Consider the following 26,888-nt stretch of genomic DNA (forward strand, 5'->3'; position numbering starts at 1 on the left):
CAAAACCTGAAGGTCCTCCTATAATATACCAAAATATCTTCATATAGTAATCCAAAAGGCGCTCTCATAGAGATCCAGAAGTTCTTCATACAGAATATCTAGCTACGAAAGATCTGATGGTCTTCCTTTAAAAGACTAGAACATTTTTGTTTAGAAGACCCAAAGGCATCCTATGGAAGATCTGGTATATTGAAGAACAAAAGTGTCTCAACATTTTAGTTTTCACACAAATCCTTTTTTATTCGAAAAAAATACAGAATATCTAATAACATTCATTTACCTAAATTGTTTATAACCAATCAAATCGCATGAATGAGTGAGTCTTGCAGTTGTGACTAACCATACCGGTTTCATGGCTTACGATTTTAAGGTGCGCTTGATTAACAAGCTGTTAAGCTAAATCACTTTGAGTCCAGTCCAGTCGAGTCCGCTGCAGTAGAGTTCACTTTTTCCTCCACTTCATTTTCTAATTGCTTTTACATGCATTTGATTAATTATTATTATTATTGGTATTATCGACAAGCGTATATCTGTCATGGCATGTGTATGCATGTACGAACGTTCCAATGGACACAAAAACCCCCATTAATGGAACTAATAAAATTGTTAAATCACGTACCGGCAATAAACTTCGAGTGCAGAAAGAAAGCAAAAATCAATGAAACTTGATGACACAGACACACACACATACACTCACTCCCATCGATTTCCAAACCTTGATGATGATGATGATGGCAAAAGAAAGAAAACCCACATTGAAAAGTAACAAAAATTTGAACACAAAAATTCTTTCAAATACTTTCGTTTACTTGATGACCAACCACAATATTTATTTACTCTTCTTGTTCCAGCATTCATTCACTTCCCTCCAAGATTTATGTCGCTTTGCATAATTAAATGTTTGTGTGTGTGCGCATTTTATTAAACCCAACATCGAAATAAATTTATAGTTTATGTGAAATTTCATGTGTTTAGAATTTCATCAATAATGGAATGGAATTTTGTAATTTACGGCCACAGCAACTAAAATTAAGACCAGTGGTCATGGCTGCCCTGTTCGGCTGGTAGGCTGGCCGCTTCACAAAGACTTTTATTAGATCATCGATCAAATTTCAAAAATAAAAAAAAACAGACGTTAACCGAATGTGCCGCCTCGACTCTCAACCATTAATAACCAAGGCGATAAATGGCGTGAAGTTGTTGACACTTAATAGCCAGTCGTCGTCGTCTTTTTGGAGGTTCTCCACAAGAATCACCAAAGACGATTGAGACATCAGCTCGGCTTGATCAGACAGTTTGGTAGTTTAGAATATGTATTAGCAGCCGTCGCACATTTGAATTTGTAAATAAGTGGATCATAAATTAAAAAACATTATGCAATACGTGCCATAAATGGGGGTTCGAATGCATGTTTCGTAGTTTTGAAAAGTCTTTTTTGTGTTTGAGCTTTTGCCGATGATTTTAAACAGATGGAAGATCGTTCAAATTAAAAGACCAGAAGGTCTTCCTTAAGGGGTCAAAGTCAAATTTTGAGTTGATCGGACATTAATTGACTGAGATATAAGCGTTAGAAATGACAAATTCATTGTGATTTTTATGTAAATCGAAGTTTTAAACGAGTTTTCCACGAAATTGCATTTTTGAAAGCGGTGCCCACTGTAGCTCGAAAACGGATGATCCGATCTTCAAATGTCTTTGTGGGATTATTATACATATAAAAAGCTTGTCCTTAAGCGATAGATTTTAAAAAAAAATATTGTTGACGGAATTATCGAGAAAAAACTATCAATGTTTTTTTAGTTAAAATCGAAATGCGGACATTGACAGTTTACCATACTTTTAAAAATGGATATTTTTTAATTCCGTTACGCTTAGGGAAAAGATTAATAGGTTCTTAATGAGCTACAGTGGGCACAGCAAACTGGCCATAAGTTATGGTCCATAACCCCTTAAGGAGAAGTTCTTTACAAAGAAAGTTCTTCCTATGGAAAAACAGAAGGACATCTTGACAAAAAAAGAAGACCTCCCTATAAAATACGAGCAGGTATTCCTTCAAATTAGAGAAGGCATTCTATAAACTGAATTTTGCGGAACAAAGTAAAGAGCCGAAGACCTTCATAAAAAAGACAGAAAGATCTTCTTATAAAATACAAGAAGAAAATAGTCTCAATATAGAACACACGAAGATGTTCCTATATAAGATCATAATCTTTGACAGGCCTCCTATTTAAAAAGACCCCAAGACTTCAGAATCAAGACAGCAGAGTCTGCCAACAGAAGATAATAAGGCCTCCCAATAGAAGAAGATCCACAGGTCTTCTAATACAAGGTGGCGCAAAAGTAAACTTCTGATGTTTTTTGACTGTAATTAAAACAAGGAAAAAAGTATCAGTCGGCTTTGCCGACAGAGATATACCCTCAGCCTCAATATATTGAAACTTTCCCAAAAACGTATGTATTTAGGGGGTTTTAAAAATTTTGGGCGTTTGAACCGACAAAAATGTTGGATCGACATTGACCATTATGGAAGTGGATCTCCAGCCACAACATATGGTGCCATAGGGAGTTTTTACACTCTTCGGGCTGTTTGCTCAAGAAGTATGGACTTGCCCCTGAAACAACTTTTACCATCGCAATTGAGGCAGCGAATGCAAGTTGCTTCAACAAAAATCAAAGTGATTCGAAAGCAGGTCTTAAAGTGAACATGTATCCGAAATTTTGTGTGGGAGGTACCGGATGGAGTGGACAAATATAGTCCATATTTGAACCTGATCTATATCTGGTAGATATATTAGGATGTGTAAAGTATGGTCCAATTCGGTCACTCTCTTCAAGAGTTATCGTACGCACAATTTTTCCGAACATTTTTGAACTTTTGTGGGGGAGGTACCTGAAGGAGTGGACCGATATGGCTTATATTCGAACTTAGACTATGTTTGGACAAAATATTACTAAGGCCAAACTTTGGACCGAATCGGCAGATCCGTTCGAGAGTTATTTTGCCCTCCAACCTCCTCACACGGTGTCATAGGGGTTTTTTGCAACTTTCAGGCTATTTTCTCAGAAAGTATGGACTTGCCCCTGATGAAACTTTTACCGTCGTATGGAGGGCAGTGAATACAAGTAGCTAAAGCAAAAATCAAAGCGATTCGAGAGATGGTCCTAAACTGAACTTTTCCAAATTTTTGTGTGGGAGGTACCCGACGGAGTGGACCGATTGAGTCCATATTAAAACCTGATCTAAGTCTGGTACACGCTCCACGATGGGCAAAGTATGGACCAAATCGGTTACTCCCTTCAAGAGTTATCGTGCGCACAAATTTTCCGAACATTTCCGAACTTTTGTGGGGGAGGTACTGGAAGGAGTGGACCGATATAGCTCATCTTCGAACTTAAACTAAGTTTGGGCGAAATATTACGAAAGCCAAAATTTGAACCGAATCGGTTCATCCGTTCGAGAGTTATCGTGCGCTCCAGCCAGCCAGCCAGACAGACAGACAGACAGACGGACGGACATTGCTCAATCGACTCCAAATTGTCTGAAACACATTTCGTCCAAACATACTTGGGGTCTAAAACCATTATTTCGATGAGGCACATTTTGCCCGTATGAAAGTGTGTATTAGGGTTATGACTTTTTGACATTTTTCCTCAAAGATGATTTCCTGTAGCAGGGATGAATGAACTTTTGCCTATTAATCACTATGCTATCGTTTATTCCATTGAAATATAAAAAAAGTTCACGCACAAATCGATTTTAAAAAAATTATTTTTTGAAAAAATATATGAAATGAAAAAAAAAATTTTTTTCAAAAAATTATTTTTTGTTGCACAAATTAATAAATATAAGCCTACTAATAACTATAATAACGTTTATTTCATTCAAATATGAAAAAAGTCGCGAAAAAAGTCAATTTGAAAAAATTTAAAATTTTTTGTTTTTTGTTAAAAAATTATATTTTTGAATAAAAGCGTTTACGACATTTTTACGATTCTCAGAATTGAAGAAAAATAGTGAGAAATAAATTTTATGTCATTTTAATTATCTCATGTGGCTCTAAAGTTTATTTTCAATTATATATCTGTTTTCAGTGACTTCAAAAAATTGTCCATAATTTTGATAAATTCAAATTTTAAAATCATTTTGTGCGTGAGGTTTTTTCACCTAATCACCTTATAATTAAGATTTTATGTAATCTTATGGCAAAACTCATCACGCTATGATACAGGGATATGAGGTTGTAAAAAAGTCATAACCCTAGTGTGTATACCCTTCATAGCCTAAAGGCTGAGGGTATAAAAAATTAAAAACTTTGATTCTTCTTGTGGATTATTTTTATATGGTCTTTTAATTTTTTTACATCAAGTCGAGAATATGATGTCAGATAAATGGCCGCCGCCACAGTTTATTGTCATTTGAGCCCTTTTTATGGCATTTTCCATCACTTTGGCCAAAACTTCCGGCGATTGGTCCTCACATTCTTGACGGATATTGTCTTTAAGAGCTGAAAGAGTCTGAGGCTTGTTGACATAAACCCGCGACTTCAAAATGCCCCACAAAAAGAAGTCTGGAGCGGTGAAATCAGGCGATCTTGCTGGTCAGTGCAAATCGCCAAAACGGGAGATTATGCGCCCGGGAAATGCATCTTTCAGCATATCGGTTGTGGCACGTGCAGTGTGTGCCGTTGCACCGTCCTGTTGGAACCACATGTTTTCCAATCCCAATTCATCAAGTTGCGGCAAAAAGAACTCGTTGATCATTGCTCTGTAGCGCTCACCATTCACAGTAACCGTTTGGCCCGCGACGTTTTCGAAGAAAAAAAAGTGCGATGGCTCCTCCAGCGAAAACAGCACACCATACAGTGACTTTGAGCGGGTGTAATGGCTCTTCATGGGTTACACGCAGATTTTCAGTGCCCCAGAAGCATAAATTTTGCTTATTTACGTACCCGCTAAGATGGAAATGTGCCTCATCACTCATGATTATTTTTGATGAAAACTGACCGATTATTGGTCAAATAGTCACCAATAGTCACGTTCTGGAGCAGTGTAGCGTAACATTGTTTATTAACGTGTATTTCGCATGTGTTTACTACACAAATATCAAAACAGAACTGACATTAGGGGCCAATCGCAAAATTTATAGCATTTTCTGATAGCAGGATTACTTTTGCGCCACCTTGTAGAAGATCCAAAGGTATTTTTATATATGACCCACATACCTTCTTATATTATATAAAGGTCTTCTTATAGAAGACTGAAAAGTCTTATTTTAGGAGATCAAACCTTTTCTTTCGAAGAAGAAGGCCAAAAGATCTTTGTACCAGCCTTCTTATAGAAGATCTGAAGGTTTTTTATAGAAGACCAAGAGATTTTATCTTATATAGAGGACCAAAAGCTATTCTTATAGAAGATCAAAAGGTCTTCTTATTGAAGACCAAGATCTTCTAGAAGATTTTCTATTAGAAGACAAAGGATTAAAGGACCAAAAGGTATACTATTAGAAGGTCTTCTTATAGAAGACTGAAAAGTTTTCTTATGAAAAATCGAAAGGTCTTCCTTTGGTAGGTCAAAGGGCAGAGGGTATTTTATAGAAGGCCAAAGGGTATTTTTAAAGAAGATCAAAGGGTCTTTTTATAGAAGACCAAAGGATTTTTCTATAGAACACAAAAGGGTATAGAAGACCAAAGAGACATCTTATAAAAGACCAAAGGGGTTTTGTTACAGAAGACAAAGAGCATTCTTGTAGAAGGCCGAAATGTCTTCTTTTAGAAGACAAAGGTGTTTTCTTATAGGTCTTCTCTTAGAAGCCCAACCTGTCTTCTCTAACAAGGCTAAAAGGTCTTCCCTTTGAAAATTAAAAGATCTTCTCTCAGAAGACTCTAAGGTCTTGTCTCTTTTTTAGAAGACAAAAGTATCTTCTTATATTAGACCAAAAGGTCTTCTTATAGGTCTTCCCTCAGAGGACTAAAATACTTTCTCTTAGAAGACTAAAAGGACTTCTCCTGGAAGACCAAAAGGCCTTCTCCTGGAATGTCTTTTTTAAAAATATCAGAAAGTCTTTTTAAACAAGATCAAATGGTCTTCTTATAAAAGACCAAATGGTGTTTCTAGAGAACACAAAAGGGTCTTCTTATAGAACACTAAAGGATGTTTCTATGGAACGCAAAAGGTATTTTTATAGAAGACCAAAGAATGTTTCTATAGAACACAAAAGGGTCTTCTTATAAAAGACCAAAGTACTTCTTATGGAAGACCAAGGGGATGGGATTCTTCTTTTAGAAGACAAAAGGGTCTTCTTATAGCTGACCAAAAGGTCTTCTTTAGAAGAATTAAAGTCTTCTTTAAAAAGATCAAAAAGTCTAAAGGTCAGACTAAAACGTCTTATTTTAGACCAAAGTTCTTCTTATAGAAGACAAAGGGTCTTCTTATAGAAAGCCATAGACTCGTCTTATAGAAGACCAAATGGTCTTCTTTTAGAAGGCTAAAGGATTTCTTAGGTCATCCTTTAGAAAACGAAAAGGTCTTTAAATAGCTGACCTTAAAGATGTTCATTTGGAAGGCCAAAAGCAAAAAGTCATCGTATGGAAGACCGAAAGGTCTTCTTTTAGAGAACCGAAAGGCCTTCTTTTAAAAGATCAATGATCTCCTTATAGAGGAATAAAAAGTCTTCTTATAGAATAATAAAAGGTCTTCTCATGGGAGAACGAAATTTGTTTAATAGACCACAAAGTCTTCTTATGAAAGACTGAAATATGTTCCTTTAGCGAACAACGGCATTCTTATGGAAAACCGAAAGGTCTTCTTATAACAGAACAAAAGGTCCTCTTATGGCAGATAAAAAGGTATTCTTATGGAAAAACGAAAGGTCTTCCTTTAGAAGACGAAAAGGTCTTCTTATAGAAGACGAAAAAGTTTTCCTTTAGGAGACCAACAAGTCTTCTTATAGCAAACCGAAAGTTCTTTTATAAAACCAAAAGGTACTTTTTATACCCTCAGCCTTTAGGCTAAGGAGGGTATATACACTTTGATACGATGAAAATGTGCCTCATTGAAATAATGGTTTTAGACCCCAAGTATGTTTGGATGAAATGTTTTTCAGACAATTTGGAGTCGATCTAGCCATGTCCGTCAGTCTGTCTGTCTGTCCTGCTGGCTGGAGCGCACGATAACTCTCGAACGGATAAACCGATTCGGTTCAAATTTTGGCTTTCGCAATATTTTGCCCAAACTTAGTTTAAGTTCGAGGATGAGCTACATCGGTCCACTCCTTCCGGTACCTCCCCCACAAAAGTTCGCAAATGTTCGGAAAGTTTGTGCACACGATAACTCTTGTAGAGAGTGACCGATTTGGTCCATACTTTGTACAGCGTAAACTTTCTACAAGATTAATATGAGTTTCCAATATGGTCTCAATAGGTCCACTCCTTCGGGTACCTCCCACACAAAATTTAGGAAAAGTTCGGTTTAGGGCCATCTCTCGAATCGCGTCGATTTTTCTTTTAGCAACTCGTATTCACTGCCCTCCATACGACGGTACAAGTTTCATCAGGGGCAAGTCCAAACTTCCTGAGAAAACAGCATGAAAGTTGCAAAAAACCCCTATGACACCGTGTGAGGTAGTTGGAGCGCAATGTAACCCTCGAACGGATCTGCCGAATAGGTCCAAAATATGGCCTTAGTAATATTTTGTCCAAAAGTAGTTTATGTTTGAAGATAAGCCATATCGGTCCACTCCTTCAAGTACCTCCCCCACAAACGTTCAAAAATGTTCGGAAAATTTTTTCGTACGGTAACTCTTGAAAGGAGTGACCGAATTGGTCTATACTTTACACATTCTAATATATCTACCAGATATAGATCAGATTCAAATATGGACTATATTTGTCCACTCCATCCGGTACCTCCCACACAAAATTTCGGATAAGTTCACTTTAAGACCTGCTATCCAATCACTTTGATTTTTGTTGAAGCAACTTGCATTCGCTGCCTCAATTACGATGGTAAAAGTTTTTTTAGGGGCAAGTCCATACTTGTTGAGCAAACAAACCGAAGAGTGTAAAAACCCCCTATGGCACCATATGTTGAGGCTGGAGATCCACTTCCATAACGGTCAATGTCGATCCATTCCTTCTAGTATCTTCTCCGCAAAACTTTTGATCTTTAATCCTAATCAACATTTTTGTCGGTTCAAACGCCCAAAAGTTTTAAAACCCCCTAAATACATACGTATTTTGGGAAAAAATTGTTTCAATATACACAGGCTGAGGGTATATCTCTATCGGCAAAGCCGACTGATACTTTTTTACTTGTTATAAAGGCAAAAAGGTCTTCGTAAAGAAGACGGAGGCTTTTCTTAAGTTTGCATATGGTAATATTACTTCCAGGCATAGATCGGTACCGAATATGGACTAAATCAGTCCAACTCTTCGAGTACCTCCCACACAAAATAAGGAAAAAGTGAAGTTCAAGAGCTTCCCTTTTATTGTTCTGAATTTTGTTTCAGCAGTGTACCTGTATGACGGTACAATTTTTTTAGAGGCATGTTCATATTACCTGAGGTAATGGTCTAAAAGCTTCAAGAAACCTTGACGGCACCAACTAAAATGGCAAATCCGCAAAATAACTCTTGCAGGGAACTTTTGATTGGCCAAAACTTTGAACATCGTATTATTTCATCTATTCATGTATCATGTTGAAATATGGACTATATCGGTTCAGCCCTTAGGGAACCTCGTCTCGGATCGTTTTGATTTTTTTCCAAAAAGTTCTTCTTGCGTCCATACTTCCTGACACAATGGTCCAAAATCTCCGAAAAGCCTCCCGGAACCAACTAAACTGTGTAGTACGTAAAAAAACCTTCGTAAGGGAAACCGATTTGGTCCAAACGTTGCACACCGTATTACGTCTTATAGCCTCGAATTATGTCCGAATATCGACTACATCGGACCACTATTTCGGTCACCTCCACAATATGTTTAGAAGGAGTGCAGTTAACCAAACATAAATGGAAGATGATTACACCTGGGAAGTTTTTGAGGATTCCGAAACTACAATGTTCATAGATGAATAAAATCGAAAAAACACAGGAGGGATTTAGGGGTTTTTTAGGTTTTCAAGATTAAAGAAAATACTGTAGGTGTGAAGATTGACCTTTATGCATTTTTTCTAGGTTTTACGATTTTTGATATATAGAAGTTCAAATTTGGGGCAATGCGCTGACTGTATCGACTCCTTATAAAACAATGGCACGGTGGCCATTAACTGCCCTCAAATGTAAAGTGCTTACACCTGAAAAGTTTTTGCGGATTCTGAAACTACAATGTTCATAGGTGAGAAAAACGAAAAAAATTGCCGTAGGGATTTTTAAATAAATCGCGGTCAAAGGTCACATTTTTAGGGTTTTTAGATTTTCAGGATTTGGCTTAGAAACCGCAGGACCTCTCAACATGGGACTAAAGAAATTGTGTAGAGAACTGCTACAGAATTTTCTTTAGTTAGCATAATCCTAAAAACCTAAAAAAATCCTAAAAATTTGGCTTTTGACCGCGATTTATTTTAAAATCTCTCAGGCCATTTTTTTTTTTTCATCTACGAACATTGTAGTTTCAGAATCCGCAAAAACTTCCTAGCTGTAAGGACCCATCATTTGAAGTTAGTTTAGGTTCACCGTGAAAAAATTTCGGCCCAAACTAACACATTATTTAGAGCCACTACCTCATACACCTCTCCAAGTATAGTTTTTACCTGTCTTTGTGGTCATTGCTACAACATGCATATAGCCCCACAACATCCCCGAAGGGACTAGGAAGAGTTCTCCCATATCAATGAGTTCATGCCAATTCGTATTGGCTCAATGACACCACTAGTACAGCATTTTTTTCATTGCTGAAGTACACAGGAAATATCGTCAATATTACACTGATGCATTCGCCACCGCCTAAAATTTTGATGTTCTGGTTAGGGATTGAACCTCAGATCTTCTGAGTGCAAGGCCAACGTGCTTACCACTGCTGAAGTTGGCTATTTGCTATAACGCTCTAATTTTATTCTCCACCCTTCTCTCGATCAATTCTTGTTGTATATGAAGGATTTTGTTTGTGTAGACTAAGTTGTTGATTGGGTCTGTCTGTGGAATAATTAGGCCCACTGTTTACCCCACAAATACCTAACAAATTTACGCTGGAAACTTCGAAAACTTCTTTTGTCACCTACTAAATTGCTATTTATTTTTAGAGAAATCCTTTCCATTTAGCTGTTCATTCAAACAAATTGAATCCCATATAGTATCTTAGGTAAATGATCTGTGTTTGTATTTGATAAAGGTCATTTGATATTTTCTTCTATTTTTTTGTTACAGACAGGAAATTGTGCTCCCTCCCAAAGCATTGGAAGAAAAATCGAAATGGAATTCCACAAACAGAAAAGGGAAAAGAAATCGATGATGATGCAACGCTTGAATTGGCATGAAAATGAAATATGACAAGAATATTCGATTGACTTGAAGTGAATTTAAAGAAAAACTAAAAAAGAAGAAGTATTTGAAATTAGAAGCTATTAAAATCCACAATAACAGCAACAACAACAAACAGAAGAAGGCTTAAATACAAAACTGGAACAATTTCTATGGTTCAATTAAATGAACTCTTCTAGATGGCGATGATGATGATGACGATGACGGCGGTGATGTGGCGTTTCCTCCTATGTCCAAACTGGCATAATTGAGGGTATATGCGTGAGTGCGTGCGTGCATGGTGTTGCCCAAAGGCAGCAGCCAAATCGATTCATCCATCATTGCAACATGCATCCATCCAGTCAACCAACCATTCATCCATCTATGTACATATCTTTGCATTCAAACATCCATTGAGCAAGCGGTCGACCGACCAACCAACTAGTCCGCCAGCCAGCCAAGCATAGAGTAATCTATCTTTGGCCTCCATTAGAATGTGTTTGTCGTAATTTAAAGTTTGGTCTTTTTTCAAAACTAAACCAAAATAGAAGATGGAAATAATTTTGTTTTTTTTTTTTCAAAAAAGCCCAAACAAAATCTAAAAATAACACAAAACAAAAATCCGTAACACAAGTAGTTTTGTGCAACAATAATTTGTGTACATTGCCAGAGTTGGGCGCTTTGGACCACTGAATACATGCTCTAACTTAGCCTTATGAGTAACGACAAGTACTCTGAATAGTTTTACGTTTCAGAAATAGCAAAATTATATCACATTTTGGTGGCACTCGAAGCAGCAGCACCACCGCCAGCCACTATGTTGTCAGTAATGCTTGACAGCCCAACAAGCCACCCATCCTCCATAGTTGCTGGTTTTTTGTTCTGTTGAGTTTATGGTTGGTGTTTTTGTTTTCTTGTGGAATTTTTCTTTTTTTGCAAACAAGACAAAACTTCCTGAAGATTATTATGCTGGAAATTCTAATTAACAACTTCAATGAGACAACATTCCAGGATATGATGCAAACAAAACTTTATTGACATGGTAACTGGGGCAAAACCTTAAGTTAATAACATGTCGTCGTTTGACTGAAATGAGGTTCTTAAGAATGTTGTTGGCCTAATTTCCCGATTACATGACAAGAAAAGGCAAAGGATAACTAACGTTCACTTTTCCATGATTGTAATCTTGAAAGTAATCCTGTAATTGAGAGTCAGGTTGAAGCAAACAGTAAAGCATGTGTGTGTGTGTTTGTTGGATGCAGTATATCAATGAATTAACATGAAAATGGTACATACGCAGAACACGATGCACCTGAACTGAACTAACTTTAAATGAAAGGAGGTTACACCTGGTAAGTTTTTGCGGATTCTGAAACTACAATGTTCATAGATGATAAAAATCAAAAAAGAAAAAAATCGCTGGAGGGATTTTTAAATAAAAAGCGGTCAAAGACTACATTTTAGAGTGTTTTAGGGTTTCACGATATCGAAATGGGACTAGAGAAAATGTTGTAGAGCTGTGAAAATTCTCTACAAGATTAACCTTTATGACTTTTTCCAGGTTTTATAATTTTTGAGATATAGAAGTTGAAATAGGGACGATGCCCGGCTGTATCGCCCCCTTGTTGTTGTTGTAACAGTGTTTTTGTTATGTTTATTTGATCGTTCCTCTGTTCAATCTGGCTCTGGGTCTATCTCCAGTTCCAGAAAAGTCGCTGCTTCGATGGGATGTAGCCACAGATCCACTGGAGTTAGATGGGTAGGTTTGGCGGGGCAGTTAAAAAGGTGTTGTGTGTCGTGCGGGCCCATGCCGCATACTGGGCATATGTCTTGCACGGCGCGATCGATTTCCGCCCAATACGAATTTAGGCGACTGCAATATCCCGAGCGTAGTTGAGCCAAAACTACTCTGGTTTGTCGTGGCAGCTGACGCTCCTCAGCTGCGATAGAAGGAGGATGTACTCCGAGTACTTTATTCACACTATAATTGCTTAAGGCCTTGGCAACTGCGTCCGTGTGAATGCTATTCAATCCTGCTTGATATGCTTGTTGATCTAGGGGTTGGCAAAAAATCGATGGCATTATCGAAAGTATCGATTCTTTTTAATTTAACATCGATAGATAGTTTTGCCTATCGATATTATATAATTGTTCCACAAACATCCCAGATGGGACAAGGGAGACTTCTCTCATATAAATGGGTGCACCCCGATTCATATTAGCTCAATGATATGGGACCTATTGTTTATCGCCGAGTCCGAACGGCGTGTCTAAGATACCACTTGTAGAGAAGTTTTACATGGCTGAAATACTCAGGAAATGTCGACAACACTACTGAGGGGTACTTTGTTGAGTGGTATATTTTGATGTTGCCTGGACGGGGAATCAAACCAACTACCATCAGCGTGCAATGCGGGTATGCATAGCATTGCACCACGGTGGCACCCATCGATATTATCGGATTAAAAACTCCTAACTTAACATCTATTGAAATGAATAGAATTTTCGCGGCTTTTCGGTTTTGTGGATGTGAGAAAAGTAAGTCCGTAGTCACACGTACAAAGTAGATTGTATTTTTGTGTCTTTATACCCTCAGCCTTTAGGCTAAAGAGGGTATTTACACTTTGATACGACCAAAAATGTGCCTCATCGAAATAATGGTTTTAGACCCTAAGTATGTTTGTACGATATCCGTTTCAGACAATTTTGAGTAGATCTAGCAATGTCCGTCCGTCTGTCTGTCTGTCTGTCCGTCTGTCTGTCTCGCTGGCTGGTGCGCACGATAACTCTCGAACAGATCAATCGATTCGGTTCAAATTTTGGGTATCGAAATATTTTGTCCAGATTCGATTTAAGTTCGAAGATGGGCCATATAGGTCCACTCCTTCAGGTACCTCCCCCACAAAAGTTCAAAAATTGTCGCAAAACTTTTGCGATCGATAACTATTGTAGGGAATAACCGATTTGCTCCATACTTTGCACATCGTGTAATTTCTACCAAACTTAGATGAGGTTCCAATATGGACTCAATCGGTCCACTCCTTCGGGTACCTCCCACACAAAATTTCGGAAAAGTTCAGTTTAGGACCTGGTCTCGAATCGCTTTGATTTTTGTTTACGCAAGTTGTATTCGCTGTCCTCTATACGACGCTGTAAGTTTTATTAGGGGCAAGGCCATACTTCCTGAGAAAATGGGCCTGAAAGTTACAAAAAACCCTATGACACCGTGTGTAGTGGTTGGAGCGCAAGATAATTGGCTTTCGTAATATTTTGACCAAACTTAGTTCAAGTTCAAAGATGGATTATACGGGTCCACTCCTTCCGGTACCTACCCCACAAAAGTTCAAAAATGTTCGGAAAAATTGTGCGCACGATAACTCTTAATGGGAGTGAAATCGGTCACTTCCATACTTTGCGCATTCTCATAATATCTACCAGATATAGATCAGGTTCGAATATGGACTATATTTGTCCACTCCATCCGGTACCTCCCACACAAAATTTTGGATAAGTTTACTTTAAGACCTGCTATTGAATCACTTTGATTTCTGTTGAAGCAACTTACATTCGCTGCCTCAATTACGATGGTAAAAGTTGTTTCAGGGGCAAGTCCATACTTCTTGAGAAAACAGCCCGAAGGGTGTAAAAACCCCCTATGGCACCCCCATGGTCTATGTCGGCCCATTCCTTTACGTACCCTTTCCGCAAAATTTTTGAACTTTAATCTTAATCGATATTTTTGTCGGTTCATACGACCAACATTTTGAAACCCCCTAAATACATAAGTTTTTTGTGAAAAAAGTGTTTCAATTTGCACAGGCTGCGGGTATATCTCTGTCGGCAAAGCCGACTGATACTTTTTTACTTGTTAAATTTAATATCGATTGATAGTTTTGCCTATCGATATTGTATAATTGTTCCACAAACATCCCAGATGGGACAAGGGAAACTTCTCTCATAGCAATGGGTGCACCCCGATTCACATTAGCTCAATGATATGGGACCTACTGTTTACCGCCGAGTCCGAACGACGTGTCTTAAGACATCACTTGTACACGCAGAAAAGAGATATTGTTGGAGCAATCATATTTTAAGAACAAAATAGTGTATTTTAAAAATCTGAAATAATATATTGTTGTTTCAAACATATATTTTGTGTCAGGAACAATAATGACACAATGTATATTTTCAAATTTTTAAAATACACTATTTTGTTCTTCGAATATGATTGCTCCTACAATATCTCTTCTCTGCGTGTAGATAAGTTTCACATGGCTGAAATACTCAGGAAATGTCGCCAACATTACACCAAATTTAAATGGAAGGTGCTTACACCTGCGTAGTTTTTACGGATTCTGAAACTACAATGTTCATAGATGAGAAAAAACAATAAAATAAAAAAAAATTTTGGAGCGCTTTTTAAAGGTTTTTAAGGGTTTCTTAGGTTTTGACGATTTTGCTTGGAAACCGCAAGTCCTATCGAAATGGGACTAAAGTAAATGTTGTAGCTATGGAAATTCTCTACAAGATTGACTTTTATGATATATTCGTAGTTTTTACCGTTATTGAGATATAGAAGTTAAAATTACGATAATGGATTAGACAATGGATTAAGTCCGTAGTCACACGTACAAAGTAAATTGTATTTTTGTGTCTTTTAATTACACTGTGAGCCGAAATTTTGGGGGTTGGAAAATTCCTTTTGGGGGTGAAAGCCCGTGATGAGTATATACAGAACCCCAAATGGCAGATCTCCCGTGAGTCAAACTTTTGAGTTATGGCGTGATGAATTTTTCACTGGAGACCCTATAAGCCATCAGAAATTAGCGTTATATCTTTGTTCGCTGTTGTTTTGACTTATTTTTGATATGACATGTCTTCAGTCAAATCTAATGAGGATGTTTTTCGTAGAACATTTCGAGCTTCTAACTCGCTTACTTCCGTGTTCTTTTCGTCCTTTATTTCACGAACAGAAATAAAGTACCACAAGACGACTTTTTTCAGCTTCGAAATATTCTGCAAAAATGTAGCTCAGAAAATTTTAGGTAAGGCTCTCATTGACAACTAATCGATATTGTCGCGTTTTCTTTTTTGACATTTACCCTGTTTTTGTTCAGAAAAAACTATGTTTTGTGTTTTTGTATATTCTGTAGATTCCAACAACCAACAAAAAAGGAATATACAGAAAAACAAAATATAGTTTTCTTCTGAACAAAATCTGGGTAAATGAAAAAAGGACCATGAAAATTTTATGAGCAACATTTTTGCAGAACATTTCGAAGCTGAAAAATGTCATCTTGTGGTACTTTTATTTCGGTTCTTGAAATAAAGGACGAAAAGGACACGGAAGGAAGCGAGTTAGAAGCTCGAAATGTTCTACGAAAAATATCCTCATTAGATTTGACTGAAGACATGTCATATCAAAAATCAGTCAAAACAACAACGAACAAAGGTATAACTCTAATTTCTGACAGCCAACCAAAGATTTCAATACACAACTTTCTAGAACATATACAGATTCTAGGAACGGTTCTACAAGCTCAAAATTCAATTATTTTCAATTATTTCAAATTGCTTCTAGTTTTGAACAGTTTGTTATTTCCAGACCTGAGCAGGGGGAAACATTAAAAATAATTTAATTGTTTGTGAATTTCAGCTTAAAGTATCATTCCTAGAATCTTCATATGTTCTACAAAGTTGTTTGTTGAAATTTTAGGTACATGTATATAGTTGACTGTATCCTTAATTTTTAGACGGTTCGGTATATGGGGACAAGAATAGGAGAAAAAAGTATAAAAATCGAATATTTTCAAAAGTTTTTGGCTATTTTCACATTTAAGAACCGTTCAAAGACAATTCGTATGTTCCAGAAAGTTGTTTGCTGATATCTTTGCTACATTATTGAGGTTAATTGTTTTCTTGAATTTTGAACGGTTTAGTATCTATGGAGTGGAAACCGAGAAGAGAGGATATTTTGGCCATTAGTAACCGTTTCTACAGAATTCGTATGTTCTAGAAAGTTGTTTACTGATATCTAAGGAAAGTTGAAGTGATAGAAAAAACGCCGGGAAACGTTTCTTCTTATTTTTGGTCTTCTATCAGGCTGCGGTGTCAAAATATGGTTAATAATTTGTGTGTCGCATAGTGTTATGCAGTTATGCAAAATGCCAACAAAAGTATAGACATTTCCGCCATTTTAATTTCCAAATTAATGGTGATGACAAATTAACCATAGCAATCGATAATTTGAAATTAAATATAGAAAATATCTATTGTTTGGAATATCGATAGTTTGTCAGTTCTAGTTCCAAGCAAAATCATGAACATCTAAAAATCCCAGAAATGTTAACGGTGATCGCGATTTATTTAAAAATCGCTCCGCCGATTTTTTTTAGTTTTCTCATATATGAAAATTGTATAAACATTCCATTTTAAAATTGGTTCAGGGGCACAGTGAGTATTCTATGCTAAGGTTTAAATAACATAATTTGACATTTAAATTCGTGGAATTTACTTACGTTTTTTACTAATGGAAAACAAATTGAGCACACAATCTGAAATAAATATAAAAATAATTATTAATAAAAAAGTTGAATCAAATATGTAATATGTATAATATAAAATATATAATATAACATATAATAGAGAGTAATAATGAAGTTAAGCCAATTGAGCACGAAAAATGACATTTATTCATGAAATTTTTACAAGAAATCTTCCAAATTTTTTAGAAGATTTTGTTTTCATCTGATAGATTGCACTTTGAGCTAATTTCGGAATATATTTTTGCTTTTATTTAATAAAAATCAGCGTACGTAAAAATACTTTAAAAAACATATCCAATCGTTTCGTTTCGTATTTTCCATAGGAACAATACAAAACGAAACATAACCAACGTTGGCCGAGCTCGCTGTTTAGTTTTGTTTACATTCGTGAGTGCGAACAAAACGAAAAGCGAAAAGTACTCAACTCCACAAGAGCAGATAGAAAACGGAATAGTACTAAACACATGTGAATAAATCAAAAACGTTTGGTGGTTGATAAAATTCACTGTGGTATGCTGATGCTAACTTATAGGGTTGTTAAGCAATCACATGTGTGTGTCATTGACAATACGCACGGCTAACGTTTCCAAAAATATTTTTCGTTTCGGTGGTGAATGAAACAACTTGGCAAAGCATAGCCGAAGTTACATTTCAGCAATCGTACGGTTTCCATCTTTTTACATTGAAAAGTTTGAGTTTTTGTTTTGGTTGTGAGAATGAAACGATTCAGAGAAGCTGAAAAGTTTGTGGCTTTGTGTGATTGGTACGGGAATCGTTTTGTTTGTTTCCGTTCATTGATAAAAATATTGAAAAATGCATTTTACTTTTCAAAAAAATTTGTACGTGTGACTACGGACTTACATTCTCACATCCACAAAACCGAAATGCCGCGAAAATTCTATTTTTTCAATGAATTTTAGGGTAAGGGCTTTTAATCCGATAATATCGACAGACAAAACTATCTGTCGATATTGAATTTTTTAAAAAATAATCGATATTATCGACAGTGCCATCGATTTTTTGCCAGCTCTAATAAGGAGGCCTCTATCTTACGATATATAACATGGCAATTTTGTATTATCCGTTCACGCACGACTTAATTTTTTTCTTGCACAACGGCCGTTTTTGTTTGACCCTCACGACCTTCGTTTTTTTGGCGAGTCTCGGCCACGATTGAATTCATTAAACCAGTTATTCATAGTTCTACAGGATGGTCCTTTATCGACATATGTACAACGATTTAATTTAACCGATTTTTTATAGGGTATATTAAGTTTGTTTTTCTGTTTGTAACACATCGAACTAATCATTTGCGACTACATAAAGTATATATCGCTCATTTACTCAAAGAGTGACACATTTCAAAAAATCAAGTTTCGAGAAAAACGCGTTTCAAGTTGGCCATTGAAATTTGACTTCCCAACTTAAAAAGATTACTACACAAAAACTAAACTCACTACTTGGACCATATTTTGCAGACAGCTAGCTAGATATCAGTGCTAAATTTCTGTGCAAGATCAATCATGATTTAAAGTGTTTTAGTGCTTTATAACCTCGAAAAACTTGTGTGTTGAATTATTGGCAACTCGTAGTAAATGAGCTGTAACTCGTCGAGTTTTAGAGATATCAGCATGAAAATTTGACACAAGATAAAATAGAAGTCGTGGAAAAAATAGAAATTGCTAACTCAGAAAACTCATTTTTTGAGTTATGCTACTCTTTGAGTAAATGAGCGATATTTTCTTGATCAGGATAAAATTCTAAACAATTTAGCCATGTCAGTCTGTTGTAATCATTCTAGAGTTCGCAATAATTGAGGTACAGCGCTATATTTTTGCACCCGAATGTATTTTTCCATAGGCAGGTCAAGTTCGAAGAAGGGCTATATCGGACCACTTTTTGGTATAGCACCCATATAAGGGTATTTTGGGGATTTTAGCTAAATTTTTTGACTACCTGTAATTTCACGCTAGGGGTTTCCAGTGGTCACAAAACATCTCCACCGAAAATCGTCAGCATAGGTCCATGTTTTGGTATAACCCCCATATAACGGTACCTCCCGACAGTTGAGGTTCCTAGTGATCACAAAACATCTCCACTAAAAATTGTCAACAAAGGTCCATATTTTGGTATAGCCCCCATACAGCGGTACGACCGAACTGCCTGTAATTCGACGTTTGAGGTCGTGATCACAAAACATCTCCACCAATAACTGTCAATATAGGTGCATGGTTTGGTATAGCCCCCATATAACGGTACATCCCGATTTTCGGTATCTTGGAGATTTTAGCTACAATTTTGACCGAACTATATGTAAGTCGACATTTGATGTTCCCAGTGGTCACACAAACTGTCAACATAGGTTAATGTTTTTGTATAACACTCCTATATAAATTGTCAAAATAGGTCCATGATTTGGTATAGCCCCATATAAGGGTGCCTCCCCATTTTCGGTATTTTTGACCGAACTATCTGTAATTCGAAAAACTGTCAACATAGGTCCATGTTTTGGTAGAGCCCCCATATAACGGTACCTCCCGATTTTCGGTTTTTATACCCTACACCACCTTGTGGTAAGGGGTATTATGTCTTTGTGCATTAGTTTGTAACATGCAAAAGGAAACGAGATATACCCATAGTTCCTTTTAGGGATATACATAGAATCACTTTCTGAGTCGATTTACGCATGTCCGTCTGTCCATGTATTTTTGTAAACAAAGTACAGGTCGCATTTATTGTCCGATTTGCATGAAAACTGGGGAAGATAGTTTTTTTTGGCCAAAGGACGAACGCTATTTATTTTGGTAAAAATCGGTTCAGGGTTGGATATAGCCCCCATATATATCTTCGCCCGATTTTAGGCATGTGGTGCACGAAACACGCTATATATGTCAGATTTGAAATGCGCGACGGAATTAAGCCTAGAAATACGTGTGCCAAATTATATAGAAATCGGTTCAGATTTGGATATAGCTCCCATATATATTTTACATATTCCCAGTGGTGTAGGGTATTATATAGTCGGCCCCGCCCTTTGATCCTTTCCTTACTGGTTTGGATTTTAACTACAAAAAAAACAAAAATCAAATGGCCCAGAAGGTTATCGTACAGCCCTCTTAGCAAGTATTTCATTCAATGGGGTGAAGCTACACGGAGAAAAATATATGTTAGAAATATGTTTGGATCCAAACAAATATTTGTTTGAGACTAGCTGCAAACAAATATATGTTTGGATCCAAACATAATTTGTTTGTGTCCAAACTAATATATGTTTGCAACATTTTGTAACATATCTCAATTTTATTTGTTTGGGTACCAACATATTTTTTATGTTAGAACATAGGTAGACTATTTTTCCGTTACACACTGTAGTACTTACCACCATTTAAATCAATATTGCAAGAACGGGACGTTACTTATGTGGCCATTATGCTAACTTGATTCAAGAATTGCTCCCATAATGACCAAAGTCCATCCAGAAAATCTTCCTAAACTAGTCAGATAAAGTCGGAAAATGCCATCGTAATGAACAAAACTTATTCGTCATATTTTAATAGTATACTCTACTACCGCCCCCACCATCATCGCCTACAAGTTGCAAATATTATTTAAATTATGCCCCCGGAAAACAACATTAACTAATTACAAGATATGAGATAATTTGTTGCAAAATATTTTGCATAATGACTATGTCAAAGGACCACCCACATGTCATCCATCTACACCATCCATACTCCCAAGTGTCACCCAGTGACATTTTAATGAGAATGTTATTAAAAGTTAAAGCCACACTGGAAAAACAAACAACTTGAACAAACACAAAATAATTCAACAGCACCAACAACACAAACTGCAAATAATTAAAATTGAATTTTTCCGGCCATGTCAGCAGTGTTGCCAAACCTCTTATAAATACATATTAATTAACACCACCAATTCTAGGGCCACCGACAACAGCAGCAGCAAAAATGCATTCTGTTATGGTTAGAGGAGCTTCAATGTAAAGTTGCAACACACACTTTTTGTGGGGGAAATTAAACTTGTGAAGAGAACATCTATTCTGCCCCACAAGGGGACAGACATAAAATATAAAATAGACCGGCAGATTTCCCATTGTACGTCCGGCTATCGGGGTGTTTGTGTGTGTGTGTGGCAAGTGGCCAGAGATGCAGAGTGAGATAATGTCATAGTGATGATATTGGGCTTGGAGCAACTCATTGGCTGGCTGCACCACTGCAAGCGGGGAGGGAGGGAGAAGGAAACAACTTGAATTAATTACCGTTACAAAATAATATATTTAAATTAAACAACAGCATAATTATTAAACCATGATAATGTTGATGATCTGGAAATGTTGATAATGCTGTCGAATGAAAAACGAAAAATTAAAAAGGTTTTTTTTTCATCTTTTCAATGACAAAGTGGTAACAGTGGCACAGTGTTTTGCAAGGGAAAAAATTAACAAACTACAAGGGACCCTTTACATATAGTAACCTCTTCAAAGTGGTGCTCTATAAATAGACACTCCTTTAAAAGGTCTTATATAAAAAGAAGGCCCATTATTATTCAGCCAGGCTAAATAAAGTTGTTCTACGGAAGAACTATATTCAGCCAGGCTGAATAAAAATTTTCAAAGAAAAAACTATATTCAGTTAGGCTGAATAAATATTTTCTAACAACAATCTTATTAAGCACGGCTGATTATTATTTTCCTACAGAAAAATTATATTCAGCCCGGCTGAATATTGTTTTTCTACAGAAAAATTTTATTCAGCCCGGCTGAATAATGTTTTTCTACAGAAAAATTGTATTCAGCCCAGCTGAATATTGTTTTTCTATAGAAAAATTTTACTGTAGAAAAAATAGAAAAATTCTATTCAGCCTGGCTGAATATTGTTTTTCTATAAAAACATTCTATTCAGCCTGGCTGAATATTGTTTTTCTATAGAAACATTCTATTCAGCCTGGCTGAATATTGTTTTTCTATAGAAACATTCTATTCAGCCTGGCTGAATATTGTTTTTCGATAGAAACATTCTATTCAGCCTGGCTGAATATTGTTTTTCTATAGAAACATTCTATTCAGCCTGGCTGAATATTGTTTTTCTATAGAAACATTCTATTCAGCCTGGCTGAATATTGTTTTTCTATAGAAAAAGTTTATTCAGCCTGGCTGAATATTTTTTTTCTATAGAAAAATTCTATTCAGCCTGGCTGAATATTGTTTTTCTATCGAAAAATTCTATTCAGCCCAGTTGAATAAGGTTTTTCTATAGAAAAATTCCATTTAGCCCGGCTGAATATTGTTTTTCTATAGAAATATTCTATTCAGCCAGGCTGAATATTGTTCTTTTATAGAAAAATTCTATTCTGTCCGGCTGAATATTGTTTTTCTACAGAAAAATTCTATTCAGCCCGCCGGAATATTGATTCTCTATAGAAAATTTCTATTCAGCTTGGCTGAATATTGTTTTTCTATAGAAACATTCTATTCAGCCTGGCTGAATATTATTTTTCTATAGAAACATTCTATTCAGCCTGGCTGAATATTGTTTTTCTATAGAAACATTCTATTCAGCTTGGCTGAATATTGTTTTTCTATAGAAACATTCTATTCAGCCTGGCTGAATATTGTTTTTCTATAGAAACATTCTATTCAGCCTGGCTGAATATTGTTTTTCTATAGAAAAAGTTTATTCAGCCTGGCTGAATATTTTTTTTCTATAGAAAAATTCTATTCAGCCTGGCTGAATATTGTTTTTCTATAGAAAAATTCTATTCAGCCTGGCTGAATATTGTTTTTCTATAGAAAAATTCTATTCAGCCTGGCTGAATATTGTTTTTCTATCGAAAAATTCTATTCAGCCCAGTTGAATAAGGTTTTTCTATAGAAAAATTCCAGTTAGCCAGGCTGAATATTGTTCTTTTATAGAAAAATTCTATTCTGTCCGGCTGAATATTGTTTTTCTACAGAAAAATTCTATTCAGCCCGCCGGAATATTGATTCTCTATAGAAAATTTCTATTCAGCTTGGCTGAATATTGTTTTTCTATAGAAAAATTCTATTCAGCCTTGCTGAATATTGTTTTTCTATAGAAAAATTCTATTCAGCCTTGCTGAATATTGTTTTTCTATAGAAAAATTCTATTCAGCCTTGCTGAATATTGTTCTTCTGTAGAAAAATTATATTCAGCCCGGCTGAATATTGTTTTTCTATGGAAAAATTATATTCAGCCCGGCTGAATATTGTTTTTCTATAGAAAAATTTTATTCAGCCCGGCTAAGTAATAAGGCTTATTCTAACGGCATATCTTTTTGTGGCCACTGTTGATATCGATGCGGAGAAAATGATATCTGTAGCTAATTATCAGCGTATTTGCTGGGCCACCACTTAGTCTGTGTGAGGCGTAGAGTAGTTCAATGTTGCCTCATGGCGTTCAGTGCAATGTTGGCGGAGAATGACGATGCAGCAGCAACAAGTCAAGTGTTACAAAAGCGTATTAATTTCAATGGAACAACGATAAAACAACAACAACAAACAGAATAAAAACTCGTTTAGTTGCAAGCAAAAAAAGCATGCAGCTGAAATTGAAAATTAAAACTGCAGTTGCTGCTGCTGCTAACCCTGTCAGTGGAGGAAAACGGTGACAACAACAACCATTACAAAAGGGAAATTGACTTGATTATGACATAATACTTGTATGGTGTACTTAGCATAATCATGGAACCAAGAAATCGGGCACTACACCCCACCCCCGCCACTCAATGACAATGCCAATAGAAAAAAACCCGAATGCAATTTTCATATGAATGGAATTTTTGAAGAGAGACCAGAAGCAGAAAAAATCAACTCTAAATTGAAATGAAAACTTAATTAATGACAGTGACATATGTTTGTAATAACAAATGGTTTTCCGCCCGAATGTCTGTCCAATGACATTATCATAAAGTACATAAAACCAGTAGCAGCAGATACTCTTCAAACTGCAATTGGCCACTGCAGGAGACGACAACAATGATGTTGCAACAAAATTCATAAAAATGCAGAATCGTCATTAAAATGAAAAAGAAGAAGAAGAACGAAAACAACTTTATAAAAATTAATAGTTTGTAATCATTACTAATTGAGGACAATCTATAGAATGAAATGAAAGAAAAAATTGAATAAATTTTTCAAATACCCCAACAACTCACCAGCCAGCAGATGTACAATAAAAAAAATGCAAACAATTTTTTTGTTTTTGGAATACAAATCACATTATGTATTTTTTTAATTTCTTTTAAGACTAACAAACATATGCTTTGTTTTTAGAAAAAAACTAGTAATGTGTGTTGTTGTTGTTTTATGTTGAAATACGAGAACTCAATCTCAAGAATATAAATGACTTCCTTTTGGTCACTTTACGGCTTCCATGTTACGTTAGAGCCAGAGAGGGGGATGCATGAACACAAACAACTGTGGGAACCTTTGAAAAACACAATTTATGATTTAATTTATACAGGTGTGTCCTTTTAACGGTTTTTGTTTGTCCTGCCAAATATAGACAAAAAGGGAAAACAATTATAAATTGTTTTTATATGGGAACTAGGAAAGGGGTGTTTAGTCAATTTCATTTATCACCCCATAATAGTTTAATTAAACATTTGGTATGATATAGGAATGGCTAATATATTTTTAGGGGTCACTTCAAATGGTCAACATCATAAAATTTATTCTCTCAGAAAACTTTTGCTTCCTTTGATAGAAGGAATGTAGAAGAACATACGAATATCTACTGAACAATACATAATAACTTATATATGTAAATATTAAGCGCCTAAATTACTTAAAAAAGTATAATTTAACTAGAGTTGGACAATCTAGTTCCTAGTTCACTGTCCAAGTTCCAAAACTTATGAGTAACGTCATACAAATTAACGTGTGAAATAAAGTATACACAGTAGGGTGGGGCGATTTGAACACCACCACGGGCGCCTGGATTTTCTGATTATTGGGATTGTACTGAGCAAAAAAAATCCACTATACCATATGTCTACGGTGAAAATCGAGCCCCCGGATTTTGACTTGAAGTTTCTTTTCAAGGTTTTTTGGATATTTTGGCATGTATGTAACAGCCAAACCACTGAGATTTTCGATCCAATACAAAGACAAAAATTGTAGCCAAGACAATAATTAAGAACTCCCTAGTACATCGCAAAAGCATTGGAACGCTCCTTCAGGCAGTTATGGCCCCGAGAAAGTGTACATTTTTCGGAAAATATCGATAAATTACACTGTGCTACAAAATTTGATTCAAAGTCAGTGGGTGGAAATTTCCTTTTGGAGATGAAAGCCCTTGGTGAGTGTACTAAGAATGCAAAGGGAAATTTTCAGGATAGCTCAAGTTTCTGAGAAAAGGTTTGGCCAAAACCGTTTCTTGAAAAAAAATTGAAGTCAAAATCCGGGGGCTCGATTTTCACCGTAGACATATGGTCTAGTGGACTTTTTTGCTCAGTAAAATCCCAAGAATCAGAAACTCCAGGCGCCCACTATCACTTTTTCCTTCCATACAAATCGCCCCGGCCTAATACACAGTATTTTTCATACAAGCGATGTATAGTGTTGGAACTACGTAGTCACTTTTGCAAATTTCATCTTTTATGAACGGAGTTTGCGTTTTTGGTGGACCAAATACCTCAAATCAGGTGAAAATATATATGGGAACTATATCCAAATCTAAAGTGATTTCAATATAATGTAGTAGACGTTTCTATACCAAATTCCGTCGCACACCTCAGATAGCGCGATTGGTGTACCAAATACATCAAATCGGGCGAAAATATACATATATGAGAGCTACAAATATCCAAAACCAAACCGATTTTCACCAAAAGCAATAGCGTTCTTCCTATGGCTAAAAAAATAATTTCCCAAATTTTAAGCCATATCGGTTACTCCCTTCAAGAATTATCGTGCGCACAAATTTTGGACCAATCTTCTATGAATTGAAACCAATTCGAAGGGTTCCTACAAAAAAAAAGAATTTCTCATAGAAGGGTTTTTAATGGGTGTTTTTTTAAGCTAGATAGAACTTTAAATTGTAAAAAGTAACACAAAAAATTAAATTTTGATGAAACTTTTTTTATTTGTTTCAGTATACTCTGACAAATCATCATGAATAGACTCACGCTTGAACAACGCTCCGAAATTATCCAAATTTACTTTGAAAATCAGTCGTCGATTCGCGCAACTTATAGACGACTTCGTCATTTGTATGGCGTACATAATCGTCCATCTGAACAAGCCATTAATAAGCAAAATTGCCGCATATGGAGTGAGACCAATCCACAAGAGACCCTACAGACTCCATTACATCCAGAAAAATGCACCGTATGGTGCGGTTTTCACGCTGGTGGCATAATCGGACCTTATTTCTTCAAAAATGAGGCCGGAGCTCGCATTACGGTCAATGGAGATCGTTACCGCACCATGATCAACGATTTTTTGTTTGAAAATATGGATGACATTGATCCGGAGGAGATGTGGTTTCAACAGGATGGCGCTACGTGCCATACGGCGAACCCAACCATCGACTTATTGAATTCAAAATTTGGCGATAAGTTGATTTCAAGATGTGGACCTGTCAATTGGCCTCCAAGGTCGTGCGATTTGACACCTCTCGATTATTTCCTGTGGGGCTACGTGAAATCACTGGTTTATGCAACTATTGATGCCTTGGAGGCCAGCATTGTTCGTGTTATTCGTGACATACGGCCAGCAGTGCTCGAAAAAGTGGCCAAAAATTGGACGTCCAGAATGCACTTCGCCAAGAACAGCCGCGGTGCCCATATGCCCGAAATCATTTTCAAATGTTAATGTCATGTATTGATCTTTCGAATAAAAAAAATTT

The 26,888-nt window shown here is 36.2% G+C and overlaps 1 protein-coding gene across 10 annotated transcripts in view; it reads right to left on the reverse strand.

The window, feature by feature from the left end:
* Positions 1-26,888, reverse strand: part of Dg (Dystroglycan) — a 512,976-nt gene that overhangs the window by 158,981 nt on the left and 327,107 nt on the right. For 7 of the 10 annotated variants that reach the window (XM_073955149.1, XM_073955142.1, XM_073955151.1 and 4 more), the window contains one exon: positions 16,972-17,007. The gene's annotated coding sequence lies outside the window, so the exon portion shown is untranslated. Of the gene's footprint in view, positions 1-16,971; positions 17,008-20,377; positions 20,487-26,888 lie in introns of all 10 variants that reach the window. The other 3 variants (XM_073955152.1, XM_073955139.1, XM_073955150.1) reach the window with 1 other exon arrangement.

The sequence above is a fragment of the Musca autumnalis genome, unplaced genomic scaffold (assembly GCF_047663935.1).
Source record: "Musca autumnalis isolate F117 unplaced genomic scaffold, ASM4766393v1 scaffold_5, whole genome shotgun sequence".
Lineage (NCBI taxonomy): Eukaryota > Metazoa > Arthropoda > Insecta > Diptera > Muscidae > Musca > Musca autumnalis.